Genomic DNA, 26,505 nt, shown 5'->3' with positions numbered 1-26,505 from the left:
ACTACAATCATGTTTGCATGCTTCCATTCACTTTGTGGGCTGTGTATTAGATGGATGATATTCATGCTGAAAGCTGCAATTTAATTACAATAAGTCTGTTCCCTATACAATTTTGTCAGTGTCATCCTATTACATTGGTTGTGAACCATTACATGGTTCAATACAGCATGCATCATCATGTCAGACGGATAATGCCACACAATGGCTCAATTTTAGTTTTATTTTTTCCACTCTGTCTCCCAGATTGGTATTGATTGTTAATTATTATTAACTTCACAACTTCTGGTGAACTGAAGCAAGGAGACAAAAAGAAGAGATCAAGTTATTATTATTTTTTATGATGGAAGATATGTGCACTGGGATGAATTGACATCAGGACGAATTAATTGCATGGATGTCTGGTTACTTGCAAGTTCACTAACCAACTTTGGATCAGACTTTGTACTTCAGTTTTTATTTGCAAGTGGGGAGAAAATCTATTAAGTATTCTCCAGAGGGTTATAGAAAATCCACTCGCCTTTTTACTAAGTTTGGTTTTCAAAGGACTACACAAGCAGCATGCTACACATCCGTTTTCATTCTGTCTTTGGCAACTGCTTATATAACCAAATAGGATAACCATTTGCAACCCTCAAATATAATTATTGCCTCCTACTTAAACAAGCCCCTTTCTACTGTGCAACTAGCATCGTGACAGGGCTGGGACACAGGTGTGGAGCTAGGAACCAGAGGTCAGGAATTTGCCAGGAGTTAGATCCAACAGGCCCAAGAGCAGACAGGAGTCAGAACCATTAAAACATGGAAATATTCAGACATTAAAGACAAAGCCAACCATTTAAGCCAAGGAACGAAGCCAGAACTAAAAACCACTGGAACCAGGGTGAAAATTGTTGTTCATGCAGTCTTAACCAAAAGGAGAAGTCCTCTATAGCTTTTCCTGTCTAGGAGCACCTAGTGGCTGATTTGAGTAGGCAGAGCTTGAAAATACATCATGGCCCTACAAAGAGTCTTCAGACTGCAGCTCTGGTGCTTCATCACATGGGGCAGTGGGACACAAAGCTGAGGGTTGTCCTTGACATAAACAATTCCCTTCTTGTAAGATCTGAACTTAGTACAGTACCGTATTATAAATCTAGTATGAGTTGTTGCCTGCAAGCAGGTTGACAGAAGCCCATCTGTTACATCTACAGTATGGAACATTGGGGCTCAGCTATCAGCAGCTTCTTGGATGCCCCAGTAAAGAAAGGAGAGTAGCCAACTTCTTATGAAGCTTCACAACTTCAGAATCTAGTTTTCTGGAGGCTCAACGCAGGTGCTTCAGTTCATTTTTGATACGCAGTTATTTGAAGTTAAAACCAGTTCATCAGCAGGCTTTATAACTTCACATTTTATCCCAACTGGTGGGCATTGCTCAGTTCCTACGGGTACTTTTTCCAGGCTCTGACTGTGTAAACACAGTGGTCACAGGTCCAGTTTCCATGTGGATCTACCAGTTCATACACATGTTCCTCCATGTCATCCCAGAAGAACAGGGAGTTGTGTAAAGAGAAAAACAAAGAGCTCCAACCACATTCAGAGGTTCTGGTTTTAAAGATTATTGTTATGTTCTTATGTAGGCGGCCCCTTGAATGCTCTCGGCTATCTGTCTGCTTGTCAATATTGTGGAGATAAGGCTCTCAATGACTACTAGTCATGATGGCTATGCTCGGCTTCCATAGTTGAATTAATGCTTCTTAATAACAGTTACTGGAAATATGAGAGGGAGAGTGCTCTTGTGCTCAGGTCCTGCTTGTGGGGTTTCCACAGGCATCTAGTCGACGACTGTGAGGACAAGAAGCTTGACTAGATGAACCATGGGCTGGATCCAGCAGGTTTTCCTTGTTCTCTTATACAGTATTAAATGTCCTGCTTTTTCAGCTGAAAGTGAAAAAGCAGGATATTTATCCTAATCCTCATTTATCCTAATTGAGCTTTGCTTACCATTGCTTTTATATACAGTTATCCTTTCCCACAGTAAAATATGTATGTAAGAAAAAGGTGGGGAAAAGAAACTTCAAAAGGCACATTTTTTTGGTATAATTGTCTCTTTTACATCTCTAGACTATTCACCTCTGTCCTTTCAGTTCTTGGCAGATCCAAAATTGAAAAGGCTCTGCTAAGTAACAATGCCTTGTTTCATTCAGGAAAGAAAAGCAGGGCTAAAAAAGAAAATGCAGGTAGTTCACACTGTGATGGTTCTTTTAAAAAGGGGATCTTGATTGAATGGGCTTCTTTACAACATGTGTGCATGTATGTGTGTGTGTGCAAGAGAGAGGTAGAGAGATTGGCATGTGGTGAGACAGTTGAGGTGTCCTGATATTTATTGATTTTTAAGAGTTTGGGAAAATATGCTTTAGGCTCATTGAGAAAAATGGTGAAACCAATAAAGAAGGAAAGAAAGACAAGCAGGAGTGGAGAGAGGAAACCTATCATAGATTGTTCTTCCAGACAGGCCACCAGGTAACCTGAGCCAGATTTCCCCAGTACAACCTTCAAGGCTGTATTACATTAAAATGAAAACTTTTACCTTGTTGTCTACTAGCACAATGAAATGCAAAGTGCCTGAAGCAACTTCATCACCCACCTTTGCAGTTCTAGCAAGCATCAACATTTCACAGGGCGGTGGCTGTATTGTAGTTATCTGCCACTTTTTTTAAAAAAAAACAAACAACTTAATAATATGTGGCCAACTGTATATTGCAAATGCCTCTCAAATGCCTCTCAAATGTTTCTAACATTTTTTTTATTGTAAGGTCCCATGGCAGGTGAAAACAATTCAACATACAATATTAAAACCAGTTCAAAAGAAATTACAATCAAAAGAACAAAACGGGGGCTTAAAATATAAAGAGCTGTGTCCAAAGTATATGTACAGAAAAGTCATATGTACTGTGTTTCATGTGTCTGAGTGCCATTTACAGCCATTCTGTCAAGTTAACAAGTCAATGAGAGATTTGAAAGTGTTTTGGGACCTCTAGATCTGACTGTTCACCTCAACAACAAATAGAGCTAATTTTGGGAATTGAACCATCAGTCCCTAATTAGTTCCTAAATAAATCCATTCTGGTACATACTGAGAAATTGAAGTTGTCTTCTATGTCTCCAAATATGTCCAGAATGTTGATAGCCTTGTTTTGAGAATGACGTGTATCTCCAGGATTGGACACCTTTGCAGGATGACACCAGCTGCGTCCACCATGATCTGGCATGGAACCTGGAGGTGGGGTCTTTTCCCAGGCTGGTGCAACACCAAATTGGTCTTGCATCGGCCTGGGAATTGACTTCTGGCCTGCTAGTCATTTCGCCAGTCACTGGTGGGCTGGGTGCCTGGCTCCGCTTTTGGGGACAGACCAGACTGGACCAGCAAACTTCACTCCGGTCCACCTCTGGAGTACTTATGCCCGGCCTGCCACTACCACCTCATCCATTTTCTTGTTTTGAGAATTTGCCATTTAAGCAAGCCTACTTTAAAAGATTTTTATTACGTGAAATGTGGCAGAAAGGAATTAAGATCCCAATGTAGTTGATGAGACCCGAGTGCAAAGCAGCTTTATCACAAGAAAAAAGAAGTGTGGTTATTTTAAGCCTGCTATAAAAAGGAAGTCCAAGCCTTTCACCTGCAGGTTCATCTGAAAGTGATTGTTTCATGCCTGGAATAAGAGGCCACAGACTAATTAGTATTATACAGGAATGGGATACATCCAACTTTTCTGAGAGAAAGACACCAGCCGTCAAGAGTATTTACTGCTTTTCTGTTCCTTACAAAACAGTCTAGCTCTTACATCTCTGGAGATAAGCAGAACCTCAGAACCTCCATAACACAAAGGCAGTTTTCCTTCATTTGGCACTGAAAACAACATGATTCACTAGATTTCAGTGAAAACTTTGTACCACCACCTCACTGGTGATTATTTACAGTAGCTATCTAAGTTTATTTCAAAGGCGTTTCAGTCAAGGCTCTGAACAACTTTGTATTTGGTACAGAAATTGAGCAAAAACGAGTTCCATTCACTGAAAACATGCATCTGACTTTCCACACAGAATTAATCAGAAAATTATCAACTTCCTTGCAATATTTCACCTTGAAAGAGAATTGTATGCTGCCTGTACCAAGCACTGGGAAGAAACAACAACACACTTTCTATGACATCTGAAATAGAGAACATTCACAGTGAACATTTCTCACACTGAACATTTCTTCCCAACAACAGAGGGGCTATGTCAGAAAGAGAAAGATTTATAATTTTAAAAGGCCACATTTCTCTTGTACAAGCCATGGTTTTGTGTTGTTTTGGGAAGTGAAAAGAAAGTGGTACATGGTGGGTGAGGGAAGTGAGATGTTATTTAAGTTAATACAGTGTGATTGAGTACAAGAGAAAGAACACCCTTTTACATACTACGTACCACATTCTTATCTCTCTGGTACCCTCAAACAGATTGCACTCAGCAGAAAATACACGCCGTCAATCATTCTATATCTATCCCAGCAGTTTTATTTCATACTTCACTTTCTTGCCTTTCAACGCCATGTGTGCACCACACATTCCTTCCGAGAGCAATACAATCCAGGGAGCAGCTGTATCTTAACAAGTAACGCTCAGTAAATCTCATCCGCACATATAAAGTCAGTTCCAAACAAAACTCATTTCACAGATGAGTTCTACTCTCTATGTTCAGGTGGGAAGGTAAAGGAACAGGCATCCCTGCTTGACCCGAGGAAGCCTGAGTCTATCTTTGCCTGCCCCTTAAAATTTTATAGGCCTATATCTGCTGCTATGTCAATTACAGATCAGACGATGGTTTGTTTAATGGAGTGTGGACTGGATTTGTGGCCAAGGTTCCTCGTGTGGCTACTGGAGCTTAGCTGTTCAAACAAAATGGAGCCCCAATGTACCGTGGTGATGACATACCTCTATGGCATTTGAAGTTGGTACGTTCCAAGATCCCCACAGTTGAACAAATTATTCAGTTCCAAACTTCATTTCCTACAACAGAAGTACTGTAAAGAACAAACATCTATACTCATAAGCACATGTAGCTGAGGACATTATCAGTCCAATTAAAAATAAATAACAAATGGTTCGATTTAATTCTCTCTTTTTGTTTATATCGTCTTATTCACATAACTAACACAGGAAAGCCTTAATTGAACTTTTTTCTTCACTTGTTACCATGTGTCCTTATCTACCCATATTTATAAGCACACATGTGAACTCAGGTTTCAACAGGAAACCTAAAAACATGGTGCATTATGATAGGAAATGGTATTGTTGTAGCTCCTTGAAAAGATAGCTGAGGGAAGCACAGGAAATGGTAAACAGACTCAGTCTCACCACTACCCACCTCCTCCATAATTCTGATGCTGCAAATATTAATTTTGCGCAGGGGATTCAAAGCCTTAGATCCTTGGTGTTAAATAAAATTAAGCTACTTGAGTTTCTCTAAGCACTTTTAAGTTATTAGTCTTGATTAAAATTCCAGTAAGTCAACTCAAACATGTTGCTACAGTGAACCTTTAACCTGTTCTCACTTTTGCGACAGCTATAACAAATTAGGCACTATCCTGGCATTCTACAGTCATAAAAGCCCAAGTATAGAAAGCCTTAATATTTTCCACTTTTCCACTCCGTTCTAAGGTATTTTTATATTGAAATATTAAATTTCCATATATGCTAACCTTAAATCACTTCAATATTAATTCTAAAAACCCTAATGGTTTTAAATAAAACATTGTATGGATATAAGTATTCAAGGGCATTAGGGTGCCTCTCTGACTTAGGGCACATCCCAAGGACCTGTTTATTGACCATTTATCCTGGATTTGCTTGCACAAAGCTTACACAGAGGTTAGACTGCTTCCAATCTTGATGAAGCATTCATTCTGACTTGTCCCCAGGGAGGTTTACCATCAATGAGAAATCATCCTGATTTGCATGTAGGATATTTGTGCATCTTCCTGTGAACCATTCATTCATCCCACACTTTTCCTCCAAACCTCAAAAAGCCTTGTTACACCTGGGCAGCAGAACTTTATTGTGCAAGCCTAAATTTCCTGTATTCACGTGATGCTACCAACCTATTGCTACTAGTAGTGGTAGCAATAGAAGTAAAAGTAGTAGCAGTCATTTATCCTCTTATTAGTAGTAGTACTACTAGTCTAGGTGCTATATGGTATACTGCATTTTCTTCTACCTTCGTCTTCAACAAAAAACTCATAGATTACACTGAATTCTTGACTACTTCAAGGTGAGAAAAAATGAAGCTTCTATCCCAAAGCAACTAATAGCTGCTATTGGTAATAGTCATACTATTATCCAAGGAACAGACTACACTGCATTTTAATAAATCTTTATTTGTTTCTTAAATACATTTCATTTTTATTCTGTAATCTACCCACAGATGTTGAAGCACTCACTGGGTGTTTCTTGCCTGAGTTTTGACTGGTATATTGTTCCAGGTAATTCTGTTCAAAGAAAAGTACAAACACATATTAGAAAACCAACAAGTGACAACAAGAACACAATTTTAACGACCCTAACATATAAAATGAGGAGCGTAATCACTTTGGGCTGTAAATAAACACAGATGCAGATTAGGTAATGGAATAATAAAGTCACTGTGTTCAATATACCTCCTATTTAATTCTGTTGCAAAACTTGTCATTGATTTTAATGCAGTTGGATTGCATCCATAATTTGCAGACTTATGTTTTAACTAGCCTGACATTTGAAGATTTTCTTGTTCACTGGTGTTCTAAAATTAGTATGCCTGAAATGAACCTTAAGAACTGTTTTTTTTTTCCTCTTCTCCTTTAGAGTAATAATTATACTCTTGTCACTTTCTGTCTTTGCACATTTTAAGCTACACGTAGCTTTCTACGTTGACACCACATCTTACCTTTGTCTTCAGCCTTTGAAATTCCAGCAATCTTATTGCCAGTTTGGATTTCAATTAACATTGTTAAACTGGAACCAAAAATAGCTTATGGCATGTTATTCTTTTCCATTGGGAAATGAATGACCTCCATTGTCTTTTAAACATGATTTGTAGCACTAAAAACTACCTAGCTTATTTCTCATTCCAGTATAACTCAGAGAGTCTTCTGCGGTTACGAGATACAGAGGAACAGGAAGCACACTAGCCCATACTTCCTGTCCTGTGCATTTCTTCATACTAACATAAAGAAGGCTGATCGCTAAAGAATTGATGCTTTTGAATTATGGTGCTGGAAGAGACTCTTGAGAGTCCCATGGACTGCAAGAAGATCAAACCTATCCATTCTTAAGGAAATCAGCCCTGAGTGCTCACTGGAAGGACAGATCCTGAAGCTGAGACTCCAATACTTTGGCCACCTCATGAGAAGAGAAGACTCCCTGGAAAAGACCCTGATGTTGGGAAAGATTTAGGGCACAAGGAGAAGGGGACAATAGAGGACGAGATGGTTGGACAGTGTTCTCGAAGATAGGAATATGAGTCTGACCAAACTGCGGGAGTCAGTGGAAGACAGGAGTGCCTGGCGTGCTCTGGTCCATGGGGTCACGAAGAGTCGGACACGACTAAACAACAACAACAACATAATGTTGCAACTTCTCCTCTTTTGAGATGTGCAATCTCTTGATGCAAGGACAGAACAGATGTATAAATAAAAGGAAGACCAGGGAACTGGAGGCATGAGGCACTTGGGCTTCCTGTTCTCCTCTGTGTTTCTTAAAGTCTGAAGACGAATTGATGCCATTTTCTTTTAGCAGATTTCACGATTGATTGTGGGCTATAATCATATAGGCATACAGAAGCAAAGAGGAAGCTAACAGAGCTGTTCAGGGCTGGGCATATGGAAACTCCCTCTCATGCAGCTGTTCAGGGGTCAAGATTGCTCTGCCCTGCAATGTGTTATATCTGTGGATGCCTTTGGGTACTTGCACACTTCAATAAATGTAAAATGTAGTAGCCAAACTGCTGACTGGAGACAGCCAATTTGAACACATTTCATCAGTATTAAAATATCCTCACTGACTTCCTGTGCGTTTCTGAGAGTTCTTCTTCTTCTTTGGCGATCACTCATAGCCGAGTAAGATTGTCTTCCATAAACAGTTTTAACAATGAGTCCGTAAGTGACTGTGGAGGCCAATTCTGGAACCACATGTGCTTCCACAGTGGGGACATTGGTTTCCAGGCAGGAATTGATCACGGTGTGGATTTGCCAAGAGTGCCATCCTCCTAGCACGCTTCTCCCTTTTGTCCTGAGTTTGAGTGTCTTCAAAGCCCATGACTCCTTTGGTAAAGGCTGTTCTCCAATTGGAGCACTCGCAGGCCAGTGTTTCCGAGTTGTCGGTGTTTATACTACTTTTTTTTTTTTTAAGATTTGCCTTGAGACAGCCTTTAAACCTCTTTTGTTGACCACCAGTATTACACTTTCCATTTTTAAGTTCGGAATAGAGTAGCTGCTTTGGAAGATGATAATCAGGTATCTGCACAACATGTCCAGTCCAACGAAGTTGATGTTGAAGAATCATTGCTTCAACACTGGTGATCATTGCTTCTTTGTTTCTGAGAATATTTCATAGTTTTTATTACTGCATATGGTTTGAGGCCAGGAATAAGAAGAGGATAACTAATTCCCATATATGAAGCTGGTCTTTGTGATCTTATTCAGTGGCCCTACTCTGATTGCCACAGATTCAGAGGATGGTTGCTGCTAGACATCCTAGAGATGTTCAACTCACACCATTTTGGAAGGTTTTTTATGCCAGAACAAAGCCCATTGTTACACAGAGTTGCTGCTGATGCCAGTTTGATTTTGATTAATGTAAGCCATCTTTTAAACTGCGTAAATTAAAAGGCAAGTAGTGTGTGCTTGTGTGATTTATTGACCAATTTATCAATCACCTTTTACATGCGCCTCAAAGTGATTTACAAACAAATCATAAAAAAACAGTTTTCATAATTGGTTTTCAAAACAGTACAGAAACATCCATGAAGATATGCTTAAAAACAGTACAAAAGGAACTCCTAATGCAGAGCCCTTTCCATCCAGCTCAAAAAGTTCATTGAAGCAAACATATCTGCAGCTGTTTCTGGAAAGTACAATAGTAGGCAATATTTCAGTTTATTTGCGCTCTCTTTTATCATTATTTGTGTAACTTGCTTTGAATATCTACAATTGAAAAATGAGTGAGAAATACTTCAAAATAAATAGATGGCAATCCCCCTCCACATTTCTTCAGTAGTTCTTGCTTTAGTTTCTAAAGTATGTGCAGAAAGTGAAGGTAATTCCTTGAAGGTGGGGGAGCAATGTCAGAACTGAATGCTGTGTTTCAACTTCTGTCGGCTGCTTTTTCAGGCTACTGTCCTACTTATTTCCTGTCTCTTGCATTTAGAACTGCTCTTTAAAAATCTACTAGCTTAGATAACACATATCTGAAAAACAGAGACTGTCATTTGTCAGAAATAAAACCTTAAACACTCAGTGCTGTTCTCTCCCCCCCCCCCTTTTTACTTTTCATAACTTTCATGAATTTCAAGCCCAGAATTCAGGCCTAGACACTTGTCTGTCTCTTATCATATCTAAATCTATTTGTAAGGCGCTCAGCACTTCATCCAGTGAATGAAGAGATAGCCAGCATTATTTCAGAATGAGAGAGAGGCATTGTGGGAATGTTAAGGATTATCAAGCCTTCTGAGTGTTTGTCCCTATCTGGAAATTATTTGTTAATGAGTGGAAAGTCCAGCAACATCAATCGAACTGAATGATCTGAGATTTGCTGTATTTCAAAAACAATAAGGCAAGTAGAAATGTGTTCAAGTGATAAGATTCATAGAGCCATTACCTCACAGAGCAGGAATTTTCTGGAAAATCTCTACAGCTACATGAACAGACTGTATTTGAGTCAGATTTAAAAGGAAACGCAGAAGCCATCCTGTAAATGTAATTATGTCCATAAAGGTCCAAATAGTTTAGGAGGCTATAATACCAAGTTCTCCCCATGAGGATAGGGTTAAAGTCAAGTGAAGTCTGAAGCAAAACTGACTTTGTACTCAGATCAGTTCACAGAAGACAATAATTCAACCTGTCAGTGCACCCCAAGTATATATATTTCAGTTGCTTAGCCTCACTGACAGGTTCTAGTCAGGGGAGATTTAGGATTGCAAATGTTAACCCTGAGTTAGCAGTGCAATGTTCAGGAAGACAGTTTGCGATCATTTATCTGATGGGCATCTCAATTGTACCATTTTTCACAGAACAAAGGGGTCATACAGAATACAGCTGAGGAGCAACTGAGGGGCAACTGAGTCAATTCTTTAGCAAACAAGAACAGAAGGGGAAAGTCTCTTGCCAAGCAGATTATATCAGGTTATACTGCAAGTGGATTATATCAGATTTATATTGCAAATGGTTTAGGTTAGAAATCATGGCTGGGGTCAAAAGGCCCTCACAACTAGTTCCACATGCTCAGAAAGGGATCTGGGATGCCATGTGCCACAAGACAAACCCTTTTGAAATGTAGGAGGCTTTCAATAGCAGTTTTTGTATGATATAAGACAGCGGTTCCAAAACCTGAGCTCTTTGGATGAAAGGCAGAGAATCTATCTAAATTTAATCTCCAATGTACTAGCCCAGATCTTAACTCCACACATCCTTTGCAATTAATGCTTATTACTTCATTGCAAACATATTGAACAGCAAACATAAAATGCACTTGGCAACGGTGTCTTATTCCTTTAAGGCAGGCATAGGCAAACTCGGCCCTCCAGATGTTTTGGGACTACAACTCCCATCATCCCCAGCTAGCAGGACCAGTGGTCAGGGATGATGGGAATTGTAGTCTGAAAACATCTGGAGGGCTGAGTTTGGGGGTGCCTGCTTTAAGGGCTCAAAACAGGAGTCCACCAAAATCTTTCCCATGTTCACTTCACCCTCACCCTCAGAGCTAGCTTTCTTTCGACGTTAGGGATTGGAGTGTTGAGAAAAGTGCTAAACCAGCCACAAATTTATCAGAAGGATCCCTGAAAGTGGCCATTTTCGTTCTTGGCCCCAATGATGAGTGAGGACAGGAAGCATTGCTCTCATCCTGGCTTCGGAAGAAGATTTACCTCATCACGCTGCACTATGTTGCAGACAATTGAAGTGAGAACACTGCTATCATTCTAGAGACATACAGTATGGGAGGCAGGGGAAAATGGCAGCCACAAGAAAAACAAAAAAAATGCCAATGCCAGTAGATGGGGGATTAAAATATATCATTTCCTTCTTCAGTTGCTCATTTGCTCGTATTTCGTTGAGGGAGGGAGAAGTAATTTACACATGGGAATATGATGCCATAGCTCACATCAATGCATGGAATTATGCATGTGATATATTTATTTTTGTTATATATATTTTTTAAAGTTTCATAGTCACAACCCGCAACCCCCCCCCGACACCTGTCAGGAACCATGTGACTTGAAAGGTTTTGGGAAGTAAAGCATCTGCTTAACAGAGACACAAGTCTCTCATTTTCCTGTTTTGAAGTAGTCAAGTCCACAAACCTCCCATGCTCAGAATCTGTGTTTGGGTTGGATGAGCCCCAGGTTCTTGAGCTGCTTATCTGGGTCTTATCTAATTTACGCGCATCTCTGGAGCCTAAAAATGGAAATATTTGGACAAGAACATATAGACACCACTAGTCTTTCAGGCAGGATTTCTGTAAACCCACTCCATCTGAGAACCAGAAACACAGATTCAAATAATGTAGGGATGCCTTTTCAGAGGTGTAGAGAGAGATTTCGGGAGGGAAGATTTTCATCTAGGCTTAAATGCCCCATTTTAAAGGGAAAACCTGCTTACATAGCTCCTTACTTAACCAGTGAGACTTAATCGGGCTCTACATTTTTTCACCCCATAGCATATATTTGCCTCGGAGCAAGCAACATAATGATTAACATGACTCATAAAAAGACTTGGAATTTCAGGAAATTAACAGGTGCTTTCCAGCAACAGCCTGACCTTTTATATTTTTCAACAGCTTTAGTGAAATGTCTTCATGGGAAATGTATTCATAACTACATCTTACATTGGTTTATATGGATGTATACATTACCCAACACTTTCTGCACTGGACCACCCACTCACACATCAAACTCTCATTCTGCATGCATGAAATCTGGCAATGCTTATAAAATGGAAACTCATAATGTTTTCATAATTAATATTGGCATTCTGTAATTTGAAAAAAAAAAATCAATACCATTTGAGACAGGAAAAAAATGGAATCTTATTGAGAAATTTGATATGTAATTAATTATAGGAATGCATGAAATTCTCCCAATCCAGTCGTCTTCTACTCAGACACAAAAGTAGAATAAATTAGATGAAAGTAATTAATGGTTCTAATAAATTCTAATAAACACTTTAATCTTATCCAAATGTGGAAAATGAGCATACTTTCATTCATTTTGCGTAGATGTAATTTATCTTTAAAATACTATTAAATCCTTTGTAAAAGTAGAATTCAGCTATTGCACTGGAATTATGTTTGTTTTTGATGTTCACGTCAGGATATTCAATCACAGTCTATGAATAATCAGATCTCTGTTCCGTATTGCAACTAAGTCTGACTATACATAACTGTAATAGATGCTCATTGGGTTCTCCCTGAGGCTGTGATCTGTCCTCTTTAGTACTTTTAAAAAACACAATGCACATTGATGGTTCCAGAAGGTGGAAGATTTAAGTATTTATTTATTTGGGAGCTGCCAAGGGCAGTGGCATGAGCTGGAGGGCTCTTTACTAGTCATGAACAGCCTATGACAAGAAACTGAGATAGTGGATGTTGTTGAATGCATCCCAATCTCTGAGCTTCAGGAGTGCCAGTTTGGTTTTCTTGGAATGAAGGTCAGTGGAGACTGTGGTGTCTTTAAGATATATGGTTTCATTTACACAGAGAGATATATACAACCTGAACATAAGATGGGAGGGCTCATAGCATTAACAATCCAACTGGTTTTGCTTCTCCATTAAGTTTTCAGGTGAGAAGGGTGCCAAAAGACAGAGCCATGATTGCACAGAGCAAGAAGCCTCTTTCTTTATATCTTCCAGTCAGCGCTAAACATGCAGCATAGCCCTGGCTATTGTTCTCCTATTCCTCTCCAGATGAAGGGGTGGGGGAAATGTCTATCACTCATCATAGCTCAGTTGTCTCCAAGGCAACCTGGCCAGTTGAGGCCATTATCTTACAAAGCGACTAGTTTGACCAGTTTAGCAGATTCCATCTTGTACAGGCCCCCATTTTGCAGTTACACATCTAATCACTACTAATGATTATCTAAGAAACCATTTGAATGGTATGGTGTCATTTTTTTCACCTATGAGGGATTTATGGAATTAGGCCTACACTTTCCATAAGCACCAACCCTGTACCTCAGGGTTTTGCACCATGTTGCCACATGAGAAGAGCCATGAGAGCATATAGCTACTCCAAGCTGACAGGGAAACGGTCAGTCAGGATTGCACATCTCTGGTAAAACCCTATACATATGCCCCTTCAATTTGCTGGTTAATGTGTGGGTCCAAAGGAGCTGGAGAGGCCAGTGCATATGGTGGTGGTATAAGAATGGGCATGGTGCAGCTTAAACCCCCTCATGTATGTGTTTGAGCCTTGTCGTATCTCCTCATTACAAAGGCATAGATCTTGTGATAAAAATCTCCTCTACAAAAATCTATAAGAAAAAAACCCCACCCCTCCCATTCCTACACACACACACACACTGCTGTTTCCCAGTGAAGCTTCAGGATTATTTAGTAAATGTCACCATATGCATGAAAACATTAGGTAGGTAGCCAACACTGGGCATTTTCTGGTTTTGTTTGCAAATGAAACTTTGTTACAACATGTATTGAGCAAGGATTAATTATCCCTAAATATTCATGTAAACGAGAGAAGAGGAGGTCTAGACATATTGGTACCTGCAGCAGTAAATGCAGATGAAGCTGCATGCATGATGAGAAAAATAAAAATAATCTACCACTTAGCCTTTAAGGAAACCTCAATGTATGCCACTTCGCTTATCTAAAGACAAAGCCGTCCGAAAAGCAAGAGTTAGTTTACACATGGATGCCCTTTATTTTTATGAGATCCATTCATGGTGTTGGAACATTTGGTGATATTGGAGAATATGGGGATTAGAGTTCCTTCTGCCAAGCCCCATTTCTCCATTAACTCCATTCCCATGTGCTCACATGGGAGGGCTGGGCTTATGATCCATGTGTGCCCCCCCCCCCCCATGTAGGACATTGATGGGTTCCAGATACAGAACTCTGGGATTTAACCAAACAAAAATTGAAGAAAATTTGATCTGCATAAATACGGAAAAGGTCAAAATGTGCAGGGCAACTATTTCCCTTCTGGGGCCATAATTCACAACTTCATTTCTGATTTTTCTGAGGAATTTGATGTTCAGTCTAGTATGGTGGCTCTTCATAGATTCATAGAATTGGAAGGGATCCCCAAAGGTCATTTAGTCCAACTCCCTGCAATGCAGGAATCTCAACTAAAGCATCCATGACAGATGGCCATCCAACCTCTGCTTAAAAACCTCCAATGAAGGAGATCTCCAAACCTCCCGAGGAAGTCTGTTGTGCTGTTGAATGCTGTTCTTCATGGGCATTCCTCTTCTTCTGTACTTAACTATGTCTCCATGAATTACTTTAGTTGCTGAGAGAATGCCAGTAATATTCGAACTATGGCCACTGCTGCCTGCACGATATGTTCACAATGGGTGCAAAAAAATAATTTCCCCTGTACTCTTAAGTTTTGACCACACTGAGGGTCAGAACCTCAGGCCGAAGGCACCAGATTTAGCACTGCCACACAACATGGCACCTAGTCATTGGTAAGGTTTGTTACCTGAAATAAAATGCTCCCGCCGCTTCACATGCTGGAAAATGGGTGGATTGTTGATTTGGCAGTTTATGTGATGGCGCCATGTAAAAGAGCGAAGTGTAACATACATCTAAATATAAAAATCCCCTGCCTTTTAGTTTTAACGTATTATACTAGGACGCTTTTTCTTGACAGGCTGCAATTCAATGCCTACTTATCTGGGAGTTAGTAGGATCTACACCAGAATGTGTAGAGTTGCACTTTCAATCTCGCTTTGTCCAGAATAGCCTTCTCCGACCTAGGACCCTCCACATGCTGTTGGACTACAACTCCCATAATCCCTGGCCATTGACTAAACTGGCTGAGGCGGATGGAAGTTGTAGTCTGAAAGTTCTAATGGCATCAGGTCAGGGAAGCCTGGCTTATAATACGCATTCCGTTTAGCAACACATCTCTTCCACTAGCTGCCCTGCATTAATGATCCCTCATGCACACAAATAGAAGGAAAGAAGACATGTTGAATGTGTGAAAACACCCTACATTGGGAAGCAAGGTCTTCCATCACTCTGTAAAGGAAGAATGAATGCAAATCTCTTTTCGAATAGGAAAAATGTGTATTCTATTTAGCAAAAATCATATCTGCTGTGGGGGGAAAAACTGATTTTTGGAAGAATGGGCAATAAAGACACCTGCTCTAATCAGCATGTCCAGGCTTTTGAATGTGAATTGATAGGCAAGCCTACAATCTCAGCCTTGCATTCTGTCAGCTCATACAGTAGTCTTCTTCTTTCCAGGAGAACAAAAGGAGCTCTCCTTTCCACCAGGCACTGTCTAATTATGTAAGGAAAAAAGTGATTAACTGATTATGATGAATAAATTAATCTCTGAGGAGTTGTATGAATTCAGACATTTCTAATTAGTATGATTTTCATGGGGCATCTCAAAACATCCTCTGTTCCTATTAGCAATGATTAACAGAACAATAAGTAATTTTTGGCAGCTCCTTGCAAAATTATTAGAATCAACCTGGGAGACCTAGATTAGGGATTCACGAGGATTTGCCGCTGATTGATGATGAGGGAATGACAAGTACCAAAGGCCTCCCCAATGAAGGCACCCATGTCTAATGATCTTAATAAGTAGCAGTGCAACTGGTACATTTGCCATCCTGTCAACTACCCTTCTGCTAAATCCAGTGTCTTCATTCAGTTCAATTCATAGTGCAATGGGTACCATGTATCAGATTAGCAGGATATACTTCTGGCAATGTTGAAACCAAGTAATTTCTCTGAATAAACCATTCATTTCTAACCTGTTCTTCAGTGCTAGCAAACTTGGATATGAATCATGTATCATGAATCAAATAATGTAGGGGCTTGGAAAAAAATTCCCATCACACACACACACACACACACACACACCAGAGCTCCATCACATGTTGTTCTGGAGCAGGTCTTGGCAAGCTTTTTGGGGGGAGGGCCGGTTCACAGCACCACAAACCTCCTCGTGGGCCAGAGTGCATGTGTGCACGTGCATGCACATACGGCAGAGGGGCTCCCCCCTCTCCCCCCTCTCCCCCAGCCCACCCATCCCCTTCCCACGTGGGGTGCTGCCAAGAGGCAGAGGCTGCCGGTGGCAGCAGCAGTGGAGGAACGAGCAGCTCATTCCTCTGCCACCGCAGCTGACAGCCTCTGCCGCTTGCAAAGGCACAGAAGCCACGCTTGGCAGAACGGTGGCGGCGGCGGCAAGAGTGGCGGCGGCAAATAGCTTGCTCCGATGAAGGGCTGCTGGAAATGTGCTCGGCCAGCTCAGCCCAGTCACCTTCTTCCTCTCGAACACACACAGCCTCCACTCACCTATTGGCCAGGGCCTCAAACCTTAGCAGTCGTTTGGCTGGCGATTTGCTGCACTAGGAGGAGGGAGGTGGTTCCGCCGTGGTGAGGGAGGGGGGGAATATTGGCAGGGGGGGATGGTGCCTGCACCATGAAAAAAACCACGGAATCCCCACACCAATCCACAGAATCAGCCATGGGCCGGTTCTGGGAGGCTCATGGGCCAGAATTGGCCCATGGGCCTTAGGTTGCTGACCTCTGTTCTGGAGGGTCCTTCATCTTTTGGAAGCATCTTTGTAAGATACAGGGGGCTGCAGTAATGAGGGAGCCAACAAGCCCCATTGTGCAAATCAAGTATTACTTATTTATTTCATAAAATTTATACACCTCTTGATTGTTAAAAAAAACCCCACACACCTCAAAGCATTTTACATAAATAAAAAGCAGTTTACAAAAAAAGAAGTTCTGCTCATCTATCCCTGGATCGAAACCAGGGTCATTGGATTCTGTAAATAAATGGATGCTTTAGGTGAGATTTATGCATTGCACAGAGTTGACCTCAACACTATGATTCTATGAAATATTCCCCATTCCCTAACCTCTTCTTCGTGCAAATATTTGCCTTCCAAGATTTGATACCAAAATTATACTTCTTAACTACAATTTCTGATTCCTGTCTACGTCATATTGTTCATGTATACAAATCTCTATATACACACACAAAAATTAAAAAGTGATCCATGGAAATAGGGATTGTGTGCATAAAATTATTTGCTGGATGATGAACTTAGTATTGTTGCGTGGTTCCCTACTTTCCCACGAAGGTCCATTTCTGGAAGAAGCCTTTCAGTGTCTGTTTCTTGGTGAAAGCGCAATGTGTCGGCTCTTGCTTACACGTGGGTCTGTGCACAATCACGGCAGTCAGTTGTGCAGGTGTCCCAGTCATGCACATTCCCTCCCTGACAGTAGACCCTTGTGCTTTTGCCTCAGACAACCATGATCAACATGGTCAAAGGAAAAGACATAATGTCAGGGTTGGAGCGAAAAGTGTATCCCTGCTGCCCTAGAGTAAACACAGTAACGTACTGCATGAGCAGTATACGAGTAGTGCCAGATTGTGTGCAATTTATATTAATTTGCATTTGTATCCTGTTTTTCTGAGTTCATCACAGATGCTTAAAAAAGACATGTAAAAGGCTAGCGACATAGTATCCATTGGGAAGTTCTTCTAAACAAGTGTCGTCAAAATAAATGGAAAGTATGCAAGACAAAGCACCAAATTTTTAAACCCACCTTCCCAAGCTCCTTATTTGGAGAAAGAAGTCTGAACTTTTAAGAGGGTTGTGCACAGGTCATTGCATGCAGAATATGTCAATTGCTCCTGTAGGTTCCACATGTGCAACGGGGAATGAGCACTTACTGCTTCATAGCAGGGTAAGGTAAAGGTAAAGGACCCCTGGACGGTTAAGTCCAGTCAATGGCAACTATGGGGTGCAGCGCTCATCTTGTTTTTCAGGCCATAAGACCTGGTGTTTGTCATGTGGCCAGCATTACCAAACTGCTTTTGGTGCAATGGGACACCAGGACGACTGCCAGAGTGCATAGAAACACTGTTTACCTTCCCGCCACAGCGGTACCTATTTATCAAATTGCACTAGTATGCTTTTAAACTGCCAGGTTGGCAGAAGCTGGTACAGAGCAATGGGAGCTCACTCTGCCGCACGGATTTGAACTGCCGACCTTCTGATCAGCAAGCCCAAGAAGCTCAGTGGTTTAGACCACAACACCACCCACACCCCTCATCGCAGGGTACACCCCTTTGTACATGGAAGCTTCTCTGACCCCAAGGCTGCCGAGTTTCTGTGGCTAATTACACAGTTATGAAGTTTAGAATTGACATTTGAACCAAGTTATACCAATTCCATTCGTTTGGGGGGGGGGGGATTGTTTGTTGTTGCATTGAAAAAAGCACCGCTTCCAACCTCCAACTGTTTTAAATACCTATTATGCTGTCCAGTCTGACACTACCACCTTCTACCACTTCAAAGCCAAAGAGCATTTATTAACATTTGTTCATTCTAGCTTTTTTATATATAGTTGCAGAAAGTTTTGGGGTTTTTTTGAGAAACTATAAGCATGTTAGGTTAACCCGTTTCCTTTCAATGTGAGATGAGAGCAGAAACATTTCCATCAGTGAGCATTGCTCTCAGGAATATAGTGTTCACTATTTAAACTATATTACGCACTTGTAAATTGATGCAATGAAGGTCATGTCACTTTCCTGTTGCGCTATCATGCCAGAATATGCAAAGTTATTCAAGAGGGGGGAAATTGCAATGTCTTCAATGCCAGCAAGGAGTTGCCTTGTCAATGCTATTCTGGACATGACTAAAAAGGAATGGCTGAATTGCATTTCTAGCTAGGTTTATTGAAAATAGACATTTTAATGGATGTTGAACTCTGCAGACCTCAAGACTTTATCTTTCTTTAGCTTTTAAACACCACCCTATAATTCAGCACTATCAGCCGCCACCTCTTTCATTTTATCATCCACAGGTGAATACATTTGTTGAAAACATGATTTTCAGGTGTTTTATGCAAGTTGGAACTGTCAGAAAGCACAAAGGAAGAGGGGAATGTATGACAGTTGTTCAAGGAAAGGGCATTTGTAATAGTGATTTATACCATGCTGCTAAGTAACAAAGGAGACCTACCTAAAGGGCAAATCATGTAGTCACTAGGAAAATGGTTCTGAATTTATGATGTTGTACCTAAGTGGTGTTATCTAAAAGTGGGCTCTTGCTCTTATGTTTATCTCAATGGCATGGCTGTCTTAGCGGCATGGCTGCTTGAACCCATACCTGGGGAAACATGAGAAATCAAGAATCATGTGGAAGGAGAACCTTCTTGGCAGAGTCAGCCAAGTCTTCTGATGGTTGTGGTCCTGACCATGTAATCAGACTCCAGAGGGTGAAGCCACGGATTCAGAGTGGGAGAGGCAATTGCCCTCTGCTGATGTACATCCTAGATCATTGTGCAAGTGCAAGTGCCTCTCTGGCCAGGGAAAGTTGTGTTGCTCTACTCTTACTCCATCCGAGAATCCTTAGTGAAACACCACTATCTCCCACTCTGTTGGTATCAACAGCTTAAGAAAAAGCAGAAGCACTTTGAATGGAGAGACTTCTGTCATGGAAGGTGGAGATTTAGCTCTCATTTAAGACTGAGGATGATGGTCATTGAAACAGCACCTTACAGAGCTGCTCTAGGTGCCATTGAAGCCTTGTTTCCATACTGCTGGAGCTGTTGCTCAAAACAGATCAGTTGTCACTTGCTGGGGAGGGGAGAGAGAGTTTCCATATGGACTAATAGTTTGGGCTTTTCGCATCAGTTCTGCTGTAGCTCCGAGGCATATTGAAACCCAGCCTAAGGCATGATTCGACAACTCTCATGCAAATACCCAGCTCTGATGAAAATGTGGTAAGTTCTGCTACGAAGCAAGTTCTCATAACACTTGCATTTTAAAAAGCCCTCTTAGATGTGTCATAGGACTTCCCTTTCTTGCTCTTTATTAATATTTTGGAAGAGCGTGGTAGGATATTACATCAACTGCTGACTGTCTGATGACACACCAGTGGTTATGCTGTTTGGAGTGGCTTCCTAAGTTGCTAAACTCCAAAAAGGATTTGTATCTGATAAAGGCAATATGTCTGAGCAAGCTAGGATATTATAGTGTTATATGTAATTGGTTTGTATCCCACTTCCTTTCAAGGCACTTTACTATCTGACCCAAAGGACTTGGTGACGCTTTCCATTTAGTATATAGAAACCAAGTGGACTGGCAGCTGACACTTTCTTCAACAATGGCGTCAAGAAGGAGTTCTCCACAACACCTGAGAGCAGCAAGGTGTTAAGCACAAGACAGGTCAACATGGTGTTTACAACTCTGTCATCCAACAGAGGGAAATGGCTGGGTAGGTTGCCAGCAGTGTCACTTCAACATCCCCTGCCCAAGGTACCCATCTTACCCTGCCTTATGTTTGGGTGAGCCCTGCTTTAATACAACATAAGGCAGTGTATATAGGTGCCCAGATAGAACCTTAAACTGACTCCAACCCAGACTTGCTGAAAGGTTGGTACATCATGTAAACTACTTAGAAGCCAAATCATTATCATCTTCTTTATCATTATCACCACCCTCAGAACCTGTTCTGGGATGACTCAGAGCCATTCTGAGCTCGTCAGAGGAAGCATAGAGTGTTATAAAATGAAAACAAACACCTCTGGATTAAGTTACATTTGGTGGAAGTATTCCATTTTTATCTAAAAAAGATTAATGTTAGATCATTGCTACTTGGTTTGCCCTAGCTAAAGGCATTCATATTTACTGAGATTATGCTGCATAGCCTATTGTATTTTTTTTTCATGATTTACTAACTGCTATAGCAGAACATTTAAGAGGAGAAAACAGGATATGATCCCCCACAGGTAACCATTGACGTGTTTGTCACTTGACACTAATCTAGAGAGAGGCATTACAAAAGGAGAGTTGACAGATGTACATGTGAGAGCCACGGAAGAACCAGGAGACCTCATTGTTATCGGCACTGCATAATACAATGCAGAATGAATTAATTATGATGATTGCTTAAAATGTACCTTTTTGTGTAATAGCACTAATTATCAGCAACCCTTTACAATGAGTGGGTAATCATTTCTAATTCCTCCAGCATTCATTGTGGTAACATTAATCACGATGAGCTCATTTGGTTTTAATGTGAATATAATATGTGATACCACAGGAATTCTATTGTAATCTAGCAGTAAATAATGCTCACTTACTGCTTGAATGTTAGCAAGAATTCCTTTGTTAGACGGTGAATGCTGGTTGGTATGCATCCTTCCATAGTGTTTGCTTGTTTGCTCAAACGTTTATTGGAAACGTTTGACGCAGCACAGCCTGCCACCCGTAGCTCGGAGGAGAATTGTGCTTGAGGCCATCTGGAAATTCCATTGCCATTTTGGACCGAGCTGAATGGACAACATTGGCATGCTGGCCTTGACTTGGAGAAGTGGCTTTGGGTTCCTTTAAATTAACATGGAATAAAAGGAGGTCTGAAGACACAGCAGTTATGACACACTTGTATAGTTATTGTGTTAATTACTATACTGTGGAGTTGCCTTTATGCCTTTATTGGAGAAGGGCCATAGCATCTGCTCTGCTGCATGCAGGAGGTCCAATTCCAAGCATCTACAGTAGGGTTGAGAGAAACCCATTTCTGAAATCCCGGTGAGCTGCTACCAGTGATTGCGGATAATGCTAAGCTAGGTGGACCAATGGTTTGGCTCAGTATAAGGCAAGTTCCTCTGTTCCTATGACATTGCCAAATCAGAATCTGGCCTATGACAACCATATTTACAAGGCAAATGGATTGAATATTTTATAACTTGTAAAATGAGCATGGGCCGGCATGGTTTAGATGCATTTTCCTTCTCAAGAATCTTGGCCAGGAGCTTCCTTGTATTTAATCTACTAATTAAGATAAAAGAGCTCGCCTTCTCACGACATTCGAAAACCACATTCTCTTTTTACTAATAGGCAACACAGATCACCACACACACATTCACGTTATTAATGTTAAGTCGGAGACAATGGGTGATCAGGTGCCCTCTCTTAATCTCACCTACAATAATGTAATTCTTCTTGCTTTTTTTGCAGTTTCCCCTTCTCCCATAAAAAAGCCTGTTTTGTTTTGCCACCCCAAAAAATCCTTGCCATGACTAAATGCCTCTTCCATGGAGAGTAGAGGTCCCTGCCATGTGTATGAGAGAGAGGAAGGAGAGAATGATAAGCTCCTCCTGTCTTTTCCTTCATCCTTCTTCCCATTGGTCCTCTAGTTGCCTTCCTGTCCCCTCCCTTTTCTCACTCATTTTCCCATCCTTTTTCCTCAGCTTGTTTTCTTCCATACACCCACCCCTTCTTATTCCCTTCATTCCCATCCCTTCTGTCACATCTTTTATTAGTATATTTACTCCTTTTGTGTTTCTCCATTTCTTGCTTTCTCCTCTTTCCACCCCTCTTCTATCCCACTTTTCTCTTTGTGTGCACAGTTTCTCATCTCCCCCCAACTAGCTAATTCAGGTGGGAATAGTCTTTGGTCTCCCGCATCTTGCTGAACTACTTGTTGGGGCTGATAGAAGTTGTGGTTCAGCAATATCTAGATGACCACTCGAGCTATGCGATGGCAGTACTTACTCTCATTGCCTCTATATATATGTCTGTTCATAGGATGTGCCTCAAAGGAAGACCCACATACACAAAGGAAAGCCCATGTACACAACACTCTTCCAAAAAAAGGCTTGGTTTTAATAACATGTCTTTCTGCAGCATGTCCATGCATATTACAAATAGGAGAAGGAAAATGTTCAGAACAGGTTTTGTGAAACTTACTTCCTCCGATTCATATGGAAGAGATTCTTGTCACCTTTCATATTTGTGGGTCCTTTTTATTCAGTAACAGATCATATTTTCTTGAGGTATCAGGTGTGAGTTTGCTTGTGTTTAATCTCCTCCTTTAGCTATCTTACACAGTCTCTTACACAGTTTCCAGCTGTATCAGTAAGCAGCCACAAGGAATGTTCAGTTACTGAATTTGGATCGCTAGAAGGCTATAAGCACTATCAACATAAATACAGCATACTCAATGGAGCAATCAGGGATCATGGTTATCTTGTGGGCTATGTATCTGATAATGTAGTCAGAATGTACTTCTGACTACATTAACTGGCAAGTTAAGTTTATTTAGAACAGGTGTGGGGAACCACTGACCCTCCAGATGTCACTGAACTACAACTTCTGCAAGCCTCTTCTTGGCGATGCTTCCTAACCAGATTAACACTTTCAGCAACCCCTGAAGAATGACCAAAAGGGAAGTACCATTTGATGCTTTAAAAAAATGTTCACAGATCAGTGCTATTTTTTTCCATAAGGCAAGTGTTAGAGCTGCAAAGCTTTTCTGTTCATATCTGACAAGCAAGGATGCATTGTTAGTGTGCAAGTATAATCATTGCCCAGGGGTTCCACCCTATACAAAACCCTTGCTTGCACACTTGTTCATAGATGGCAAGACACTGTTAGCAAGGAAGCGATGGACCAGTGCAGGGTGCATTTTTCACTCATTAAAGTCAATGAGGAAACCCCCAATTGATTCACCAGAATTAGGATTGTGCTATAGCTAAGATTCTCCAATGGCTCTGCTGATACAAGCTTCATTAATTTAATGTTCACATGCTGTGTGAGTCCTGAGGGTGGCCTATAAACATTAAATGGTTTATTTCTAGGCAACATCTTTTTGGAAATACAATAGTCTCAAATATCATTTTAATCTGAACCCTGTGAATTCCATAGTAAGAAAATGCTTGATTTTCAATTGCCTTTGTACTTGGTGCATGCCTTACCTTGGTGCAGTGATTGAATGCCTTCTCTGTTTTGTAAAAAATAAATAAATAAAAATTCAACAAATGTACCGTAAGTTGCAATATTTGAATTAAGAAATCATTTAGAACACAGGGAATAAAAACAAAACACACACATACCAACAGTTATATTTTGTTTACCCTTGAGTTTCTTCCTGTCATTCTTGATTCAATTCTGGTTCAACAATATATGAGCTTTGCAACAGGGATTGTGAATGCAAAAGAGTTAACAGTGAATGCTTTTCTTTAGTAAGTGAGTGAGTTCACTGTTTCCTATAGCTGCTACAAAAACCCAAGCAAACCTTAAGTTCCTAATAGGTTATAGTTACAGCCTGACATGCTTGCATCTAATTGTGCTGCTGATCAGAGTGGAATGAACTCACTGATACTAAGAAATAAGAGAAGCCAGGGCAAAAGAAAGTCCTGTGTTCACAAAGGAAACCCCACTCCCATAAATTTCATGGAACCAATTGGCTGAAACACATAGCTTAAATATTTCTCCATCCTCTAAACTTTCAAACCAAGTAATGTCATGATGGTGAGCAGAAGGAGAAACATAACTCTTAGATCAGGGTTGGTCATTGTGGTGCCCTCCTAGTGTTTTGTACTACACCCCCTCTCAGCCCCAGACAGCATGGTCAATGTATTAAGAACAATGGTAGTTGTAGTCCACAAAATTTGGATGCAACCATGTTGGCCATCTGTGAGCTAGATAACTAATTTTTGGTGCTTTGGGAAAAGTCCCATCAAAAGGACAAACTTATTCTGCCAGACTCCTGAGCTTCAAGATGCTTCTGAAATACGACCACAGAACCTGCCCCAGATGGACTATCTTGTAAGCCACCCTGATAGGATTTATCCCAATAGATGAAATATAAATAATTCTCATAAACAATAATAAAATAAATAAAGATTAAGACACTATGCAGTGCACTGTCTTCCATTTCCTCCTTTAGCAGCTGAGGCATATTTTAAAAGGTTGTAGGTCAGCATTGCCCTTTTTTTCTAGAATTAGCATGGTCCTAGCTGTTAAATCAGAGGAACAGAAGCAATTTCATATTTTTAAAAAAGAAAAGAAACACAAAGAAAAGTTTCAGCAATGAGCAATAATAGGGGGAATCACTCCGATTATGATCTTCAGATTAAGAACTGAGGCTATTTCAAGCATGATCCTATTTTCATTTGCAAAATGTTGGGAGGCATGTTGATATACAAATTACCAAATGGCAGGCAGCTATTAATGGCAATTTATTTATCTATTTTATAGGTCTAAACTTTGCAGTGGGTAACAACAACAAAAAGGCACAGATTGTCCATGATATACTGGATTTATTTAAAAGTAAAGCTATGAATGAGTGCTCAATAAATCTCGTTTCTTTTCTGCTTCCCAAATGAAGTTGTTTGGAAAACAGCTGTTTGGGGGGGGAGGGCAGCAAGGGAACACATCTTTTGCAGACTGGTCTAATCCATTCCATCAATTTAGCCCCTTGTAAAGTCACACACAATTATTCTGGAAACAAAGCAAGTACTGTGTCAGATTGCAGGCTATGAAATAAAAAGTGGGTTAATGAAAATACAGGCTAGGAAAAGGAAATAAGATTAGAGGTGACATATTGTTTTCAGCCAAGAGGACTTCTCTGGGTTGTGGCTAGGGGAGGGGGGAGGGAAATCTCCAGCTATTCTGCTTTAGCCATCATATCAAGTCTCCATTTGTTGTGGAATTCAGAAATAATTGTGACCTTGGGGCTGCACACAGCAGCATGAATTAGATGTGGGTAGTCATGAGCACTGTTTTCTCGAGCTACCTGCAGCTAGTGTAGCTCCTTGCCCAAAAGGAAGCTTGGAGTTAAACAAATTCTCTTCAGGCACTTTGGCTTTTAAGTAGAATAAAACTCATCCTTCAATTATTATTTTTTAAGGGACCCGGTACTATTATAGCCACCGGTAAATGACTGGTATTAGCACTCCATTATTTGAAACAGAACTGGCCCCAACTTTGCTCGTGTCCATGTATAAATCATACTTTCCTTAATTGTCACAGCCTGCAGCCAAATTAGGACCACAGATTACAAGCGTGTTTGCTGAAGATATGAAGCCCTTGAAGTCTTTCGTGAAGACATGCCATTGAGTGGAGAGTATGAGATAAACGGGAAATATTTGGACACGCCGACAATGGGGAGACTTGACTGATTACTAGGGAAGCACAAATACAGGCATATTTTTGGGACTGTGCCCAAAGAAAGCTTTCAGGAGTAGTATATTAAACTGCTTTCTTCTCTCTCTCTCTCTCTCTCTCTCTCTCT

General features: G+C 40.7%; 1 long non-coding RNA gene across 1 annotated transcript; it reads right to left on the bottom strand.

Annotated features, from left to right (window-relative positions):
• Positions 1–6,432: 6,432 nt before the first annotated feature.
• LOC310679637 lies at positions 6,433–24,411 on the bottom strand. The gene is made up of 3 exons (XR_014512428.1): positions 24,323–24,411; positions 21,569–21,812; positions 6,433–6,502 (listed from the first exon to the last, which is right to left on the bottom strand). It is a non-coding gene; the product is annotated as an uncharacterized lncRNA (long non-coding RNA).
• Positions 24,412–26,505: the final 2,094 nt, after the last annotated feature.

This window comes from Podarcis tiliguerta (assembly GCF_965153285.1).
Source record: "Podarcis tiliguerta genome assembly, chromosome: 6".
Classification (NCBI taxonomy): domain Eukaryota; kingdom Metazoa; phylum Chordata; class Lepidosauria; order Squamata; family Lacertidae; genus Podarcis; species Podarcis tiliguerta.
Note: the sequence above shows the minus strand (reverse complement) of the source record. Positions and strands in the feature narration are given on the sequence as shown.